This window comes from Dreissena polymorpha, chromosome 6 (assembly GCF_020536995.1).
Source record: "Dreissena polymorpha isolate Duluth1 chromosome 6, UMN_Dpol_1.0, whole genome shotgun sequence".
Taxonomy (NCBI): domain Eukaryota; kingdom Metazoa; phylum Mollusca; class Bivalvia; order Myida; family Dreissenidae; genus Dreissena; species Dreissena polymorpha.
The window spans coordinates 59,288,235-59,296,253 of NC_068360.1; the positions used below are offsets into that span (position 1 = coordinate 59,288,235).

The 8,019-nt window shown below is 34.2% G+C and overlaps 1 long non-coding RNA gene across 1 annotated transcript; it reads right to left on the minus strand.

Moving 5' to 3' along the window:
* Positions 1–2,661: 2,661 nt before the first annotated feature.
* Positions 2,662–5,460, minus strand: LOC127833385 (uncharacterized). The gene is made up of 3 exons (XR_008027393.1): positions 5,063–5,460; positions 4,308–4,556; positions 2,662–3,885 (listed from the first exon to the last, which is right to left on the minus strand). It is a non-coding gene; the product is annotated as an uncharacterized LOC127833385 (long non-coding RNA).
* Between the last annotated feature and the right edge of the window lie 2,559 nt (positions 5,461–8,019).

Here is an 8,019-nt window from a genome sequence, read left to right on the forward strand (position 1 = left end):
AATGTATACTTAGATCAGCCAAGAGGCATACATGTGCTTAAAACAGTGAATATTAAAATTTATGCTTAGAACAGCCAAGAGGAATACCAATGCTTTGATCAGCCAAGACACTTACCAACGCTCAGATCAGCCAAGAGGCTTGCATGTGTTTTTATCAGCCAAGAGGCATACCTATGCTTAGATCAGCCAAGAAACCTACCTTTTCTTAGATCAGCCAAGAGACATACCTATGCTTAGATCAGCCAAGAGGCTGACCTGTGCTTAGATCAGCCAATAGGTATACCTATGCTTAAATTAGCCAAGATGCATACCTATGCTTAGATCATCAAAGAAGCATACCTATGCTTAAATCAGCCAAGAGACATACCTATGCATAGCCTAGATCAGCCAAGAAGCTTACCCATTCTTAGATCAGCCCAGAGACATACCTATGCTTAGATCAGTGAATAGACATAACAATGCTAAAATCAGTAAAGAGGCAAATTTATGCTTTGATCAGCCAAGAGACTTGCCTTTGCTTAGACCATTGCAGAGTCAAAATTATGCTTAGAATCCGCTAAGAGGCTAATCTGTGCTTAGATCAGTTTAAATGATAATTTATGCTAAGATCAGTTAAGAAGCTAACCTATGTTTAGATCGGTAAAGAGACTTACTTATGCTTAGATCAGTTGAGACAGGTACCTATGATCAATATAAAGTCTTATGATCATATTTGTAAATATTGTTGAGCTTAAAAAATAACACAATTCCAAACAAGTCCTTTTGAATCACAATAAGTAAACTTTTGTTTGTGTTCTGTAAACTCATTGCCTCAAAACAACTAGAAGATGCTGTCCTAGTTTCTGCTGAAAAGAATGTTCTTCCTATGCATGCTATGCGTTAATAAATTCTCACTGAAAAATGTTTTGGAAATTAAGAAAACAGCCACACATTGATAATTATGCAACTTTGATTATAAGTGGTTAAATCTTATTTAGGGATTGAATGCTGAGCAAAATGGGAGATCCTCTAGAAAAACCTCTCTTTTTTTCTCAAACTGTTACAAGTAAGTTATTCATGAAAAACATTTAAAAGAACATTTTTGCCATGTTTGTGTGTATAAACTGAAATGTATTAATATATATATATATATATATATATATACAAAAGGTGACTACAGTGAAATAAAACTACAATATATAATCAAAGCATAACATGTACACGAGTATTAAATTAAATCAAATTTCACCCCTGGCGATTTTGAGCAAGCCAGTTTTGACAAATGTGGAACCTTCACTACAAAACGTCCTTACACATGTTTCTAGATGTTATCCCCTGTACTTGGCAGGGTGGCAATAGGGACCCATTGATTTAAATAGCAGAAGGGTATGCAGCCTGCTATGTTAGACCTGTGTGGAACTGGAACTTTCCACCTCCTGCTCGGTATTGGAACGCCCTAGCAAATTATATACTTACCTGGTAGCCATTTTTATAAAGGATAAATTTTGTTCCCTATCCTTACTTTACAAATCTGCCTATAACAGGATTCCTAGAAAGTTACACCACATCTTGCAAATCAGAAGTAATCAAAACAAATGTTGCTGCCTTGATGTTTGTTTAAAACCCGATTATTTTTAAGTCAATGTAGCTTACATTCAAACTAATTTGAATACGGACGTGTCTGTATATTGAACATGTTTTTAGTCCACCTCCATGATTAGTTCATTGGTGTTGCACTGCTAGTATTGAGATACGAAATAGCGAGAGGCATAATACAGGATGTTTTAGTACGTTGTCTTGTATTTCTGAGATTAATAAAAACATGTGTTCTTATTTTGTTCTGATTATAAACAGGTACAGACATTATATAACATCTTAAATTTGCTTGATTAAAATTTCTGATCATTTTAAAACAACTGTATAAAATTCAGGTTATCGTCTCAACTTGATTATCGATATCATAATCTGTACTTGATCTTGTATATAGTAATATTTTTAAACAAGATATTCGGCGTATATCCTGACTTTGAAATAATTGAACTTATTTAAGAATTGTTGTGTTGTTTGTTTTTTCGACAAAAAGTTGCATATCCAATGCATAAAATGTTTGTTATGAAGTGCATAAATATAAAGCCACATAATAGTGTTTGCAAACACACATTTTACTATGTGTGATCATATCGTACACTTGAAGACTTTTCTAACGCATTACTTTGCAAACTTGAATATCTCAGTAATAAGGTAATCGTTTTATTCAAAATTGCACATGTTATCATTTGTCTATATTCTGTGCAAGATTACGATAAAATTATTCATCCGTGAAAATCGTAATTTCTCCATTTTAGGTGGGTTGATACACCAGGAAAACATAAAATTTATTTAAAAATCAATATGTCTCGTATAAAATTTCAGAAGCGCAACAGCGCAATCGGCATGTTGCACGCTACCTTCCCCATTGCTAAAGCATCTGATCGTCACGGATGAATGGTTGTATTATTTTCTTGCACATACTGTAGTCAAATGAACATATTTACAATTTTTAATAAAAAATATTAACTCAAAACTGACATATTTAAGTTTGAAACAAATGCTTCGTTCGATAAGTCACCAAGTGTAGTACAACGTTATATGTAGCGTTATTGATGGAGAACGCAATAACACGATAAACGTAGCCAGAGTCCATTTCTGATTTCTTTACGTTTTATTTCTGCTTATTAACACACACACCGTTTTCAATTGTTTGAAAAATATTGTGAACTACAAGTTACATACAGTGCACGGCCGCAGGCCGCCCCGCGACAGAAATAAATCATGCGCCTTCTATATTCGCTTGCTCAAGTAATACTGCCTTATTAATATATATATAAACAACGGAAGCTTTGATAATTGTTACGTGTGTTATTCTGATTGGCTGTTTGTAAAGTCACGAGTCTGCAACATAAATATGACGTATGCAACGGACACAACTAATACATACGGAATCGACCGAAGATTGACACCAAAGGTAAGCAAATATTCGTGCCCGGTACTTATTGACGTTTGATAACCCGAGGCTACTGAAATGTTGATCTATGTGACTGTCTATTTAGGATTGTATGAAATTTGGTACACAATTCGATTATTATAGTGTGTTATGTTACACAACCTTTCCCCTTAATTTGATTTTATTATATTTTATGATTTAAAAATATCTTTAAAATTGTTGAATAACGAAGTTCATGAAAAAAATAATTCATATAAACACACATATGACGGAAAATATGCGGATAACAATAATATTTCCAGCGTCTTCATTTCGCTCGAGACATTAAGACCTTCTATTGGTCATAATGCTCACAAGGTATTAACTATAGCAGTTGTTCCCTTTGGTGGCTTAGTGTGCCAAGTATAGTTGACTTCGGATGCGCTTTCAACGCATATCGTATAGATAAACCACATGCACCCACTCTATAGTGTTTAACATCATAAGTATTTTGTCCAGTGCTGCGTCACTTGATGTCCTCCAAAGATTATCAGGCGCTGATTTATCTTCTTGCAATAAAGAACCATGTGTTTCGCTTTGAGAGCAAAACACAATGATATCCCTTATGCATTTTATGTTGATGAAGTACTGTCTTCAATTCGTTGTGGAAGTCGTTGTTTCGCGATCTCGATCTTCAAAGGCATAGTCTTGAAATCTCGATCTTTCATTTGCGTTGTGGTGATACAAGCATCAGTTGTTCAAAATCATGGCAAACATTTATAAATATCCCCTGTCGTTATCATTTAATATCGTCATGACAACTTACTAGTTTATTTCCATCGCTAACCCATTGTTCAAGTTTTTGCAATGTTCACAGCGGATACCAAGTGCCTGACATGTTGGACCAGGGAATTTCATTTTGGACACAACTGCACATTTTTAACCTGAAAAAATAAACTTTTTCAAATAATTAATTTATTTTATTTGGACATTTATTGTTTGAAATCGTTTTAAAAACTGTTGATTTTGCGATTTTTGAACTTTTGGTACAAACCAGTCAGGAACAAAACCGAAGTTTCGTACCCATTTTGTACCCATTGAAAATAACGAAAAAACACGTATTATATGCACAAATTCTTCACTACAACTGCATTAAACAAGACATACAATTTAATTCTTTAAAATATGACCGTATTTGTGCGTAAAATATTGAAGATATCAAGTTGATGGGCGTAAATAGGTTTCGCATTTCGGGCACCTGTTGAATTAAAATCGTTCTTTTCTTATTGCTTTCATAATAATATTTAGTCATTTTAATACTATACATTTTATAAAATCGTAAAGAAATAATAAAATATTTACTTACAAATCGATTATATTCAGGATTTCGTTTGACGGTTGCATAATTATTGAGTTAGCAGCATTGTGTACACACCGGTCTTATTGACAATAACGTAGTGATGGCACCATCTATGTAAAGAATGGTTTTAGCAGACTTTGCTGGTGAAAGCGTTGTAGCATTCTTGAACAAACAATCATGGCGTAGCTTTTGGTAAAATCCAGCACAATTGAACTTGTTCTTAAACCCGGCATCCGTTTCGTGTTTAAAAGCCACCTTTTGGCATCCGAACAAAATCGAGATTCAATATTTATATATTTTTTGGTTTCGTCAACAATTAGAGTCGGCGGGTCCAAAAATCATTTTATTAAAAAAATTCTGGCCTTATGCAAAAAAATGTGTCCGTACATAATTATATATTCTAATAACACAAAAATTATATAAAATTCTTTAAATACTCTCAATTATATGTGCGCCTCTAATTTCATTATTTCTATAACTCATAAAATTATGTAAAATTCAAATACTTTCTTATTAATTTATTTTATTCTCAATTTACCGATATTTTAGAGAAAAAAATACTGATCAATTCAAAATTTGTAATACTTGCAACTTGTTTTTGTAGATAATTTATTATTATCATCTTTGAACATCTAACTACGTACAATTCGTCAAAATAATTCTTAAAATTTTCGTTGTCATGACGCCTTTTACTTTTTATTTCTTACTTAATAAATTGTGAAATAACCCCCCTGTTTGCCACAATTTATCAATACACTGACCGTTTTCCATGTTGCGTTGTTGTTGTTCTGTTGGCCCGTGATGTCCGTATAGTGGATTCTGTTACTTCTCGGTTCGATCCTGTTCACGGCACCATTTAAAACTGTGTAGCGTTATTGATGGAGAACGCAATAACTGGCCCGTGATGTCCGTAAAGTGGATTTTGTTACTTCTCGGTTCGCTTCTGGCACGGCATGCAACCATTTAATGATGTGTGACATAGTCATAGATACGCGATAAACGTAGACAGAGTCAATTTCTGATTTCTTGACGTTTTATTTCAGCTTATTAACACACACAACGTTTTCAATTGTTTGAACAATATTCTGAACTATCAATAACATACGGCGCACGGCCGCAGGCCGCCCCGCGACAGCAATAAATTATGCGCCTCCTATGTTCGCTTGCTCCAGTAAGACTGCCTTATTAATATAGATATAAACAACGAAAGCTTTAATAATTGTTACGTGTGCAATTCTTATCGGCCGTTTGGAAAGTCACGTGTCTTCAACATAAATATGACGTATGCAACGGACACATAACGAATACATACGGAATTGACCGGAGATTGACACCTAAGGTAAGCAAATATTCGTGCCCGGTACTTATTGACGTTTGATAACCCGAGTCTACTGAAATGTTAATCTAGGTGACTGCCTATTTAAGATTGTATGAAATTTGGTACACATTTCGATAATTATAGTGTGTTATGCTACATATATCATACCAATTGAATTTCAATTTCATCATTCTTGGTGGATTTTTACACCAGGAAAACATAACATACATAAGAAAAAAATATGGCTCGTATGAATATTCATAAGCGCAATGTTGCAAGCCGGTCTGTAAAACGTGTAAGTTAATGCGTTTTACTTTTCACATTATTATTTTACGATGTACGATTTTGAGAATTTGACTTTTTCAGTTATTTTTCTAATTTGTTATGTTTGATATTTTAATGTTGATCAAATTCAATTAAATTTACATGAAGTATTAGTTATGTGTTTACTTAATCGGAGTCCAAATTTCAACAAAATCCGTTCTAAACTAAGGGAGCTATATTGATTTGAATAAGTGTTGCGTTAGAAAGTCTTCAAGTGTATGTGTCCTGATGTGGCTTATTATGATTTTTTTTCGTCACCAAAACATTTGATATTTGATTATGACACAGTTTTCTTTCCACGCATGCAAATAACACTGTTACATACAGGTCATGCAAAGCATGGTCTTATGGCATTTGCAGTCAGCCTAGCTCAAGTACAGCCTGCGCACTTAAACAGTCTTTACAGAGGCTACGCTTTTGGCTATAATAGAGCTTGCAAGGTTGCATGATATCTCCTGAGTATCCTCCTAAGTATGCATAAACTGACAAGACTGCATGGATGCGCAGGCTAGACAAGAGCTACTTTGTAAGCATATTACAGAAGTCCCATTTTAGCATGACGCGATTCTTTAAAATCTCTTTGTTCGTCTTGTAAAAATCATATCACGATACTTTTCGATGGCAACTTAAAACTACACTGTGTTAAATATAGCAAAATGACAAATTTCGGTAGCCTATTCTTGCTTGCAGGAACGATTTTCAGACTTACTGACTGTGAACGTCACATATGATTTGCTAGATAATTAAACGATTTCTCTTCTATCATGGACACTACTTTTTCTGTAGTTGTGTCTTACAATGCAAGACAAATGGCATTTACGGATAGTTTTGCATTCATTTCTTTCCCAAAAAATAGTGTTATTTGATATCTTGAAAACAATACTGTGTTATAAACATATGGTGTTTATTAATAGTATATTTCATCTTCCCCTGACGTATTACTGGCCCAGCACTGAACCTGAAAGTCTTGGGGATGAAATTAACCGGCACTACGTAATTGAAACTCGGTCATTGTGAACATGCAGAGATAGTCCGCATTTCCCTGCATTCTGTACTACAAAGACGCAGTGTCAACGGTCAACGGTCCGGTGGATAATGCTCAAATTAGCCAAAGAAATAGTTGGAGTATATTTATTTGGGTCTGCTGGCGTTATGTAAAGGTCAATTAGGTGAAAAGCTGGGTTGAACAGCTCGTCAAAAACATTACTACAGCACACCAAAATGTATCAGCCTTGAATGCATGATTTATGCTTTTCCCATTATATTAGAACAATCCACTGTTTTCAATAGATTGTGGAAAGCTATTAAACATGTGCATTAAAGGGGATTAAGCTTTCAGTTCTTTAACAGAAAATTTACCCTGATCAGAGAAGTTGTTATCTCCGTCTCTGCCCCGATGTTGACACAGGCATTGATCAATAAAAAAAATTTGTCGTTCAAGTACTTGTTTGGCGTCATTAAGCTTCACGTTCTCTTGTCTTAATTACTTAAAAACGTTTTCTTGTACAACTTGTTTATCAGGAACGATACTTATCGTTGAAGTCTCAATTATTATTTAACATGTCGTCAAATAAAATCTAGTTGATGAAAGACAATTCCGTGTTCAACTTGTGTTTTGAGTGTTACCTGTCAGGCACGATACTTATCTTTGTAAACCTAACAATTCAATACACTCAAACACACCCATAAACAACATCGCTTTTGAATGTAGCCTCTTTATTTTGAGGGAAGTACTTGTCAAATGTAATTTGTCCCCGAGATTAACTTTCATTTTGTAAAGAATACACTTATATTTGATATCTTTCGAATAAGTGTTTGTATTTGTCAAGGGTTGCAAAAGTATCGCACGGCCGTAATGAAAACTGTTTTAGTTGCAAATCACGTAATAGCACTATATTGAACATACACAGCATGTCTGATATAACGTTCTGAATATTGTCTCTACAGATTTCATTAAATGGTATAACATGCCACGTTAATATTTAAAGTTGACTGCAGACTGCATTAAATGAATTAATAAACCAAAGTTAGTCTAACACAATTAGGCAGTATCATACATGGTAATTGTATATAACA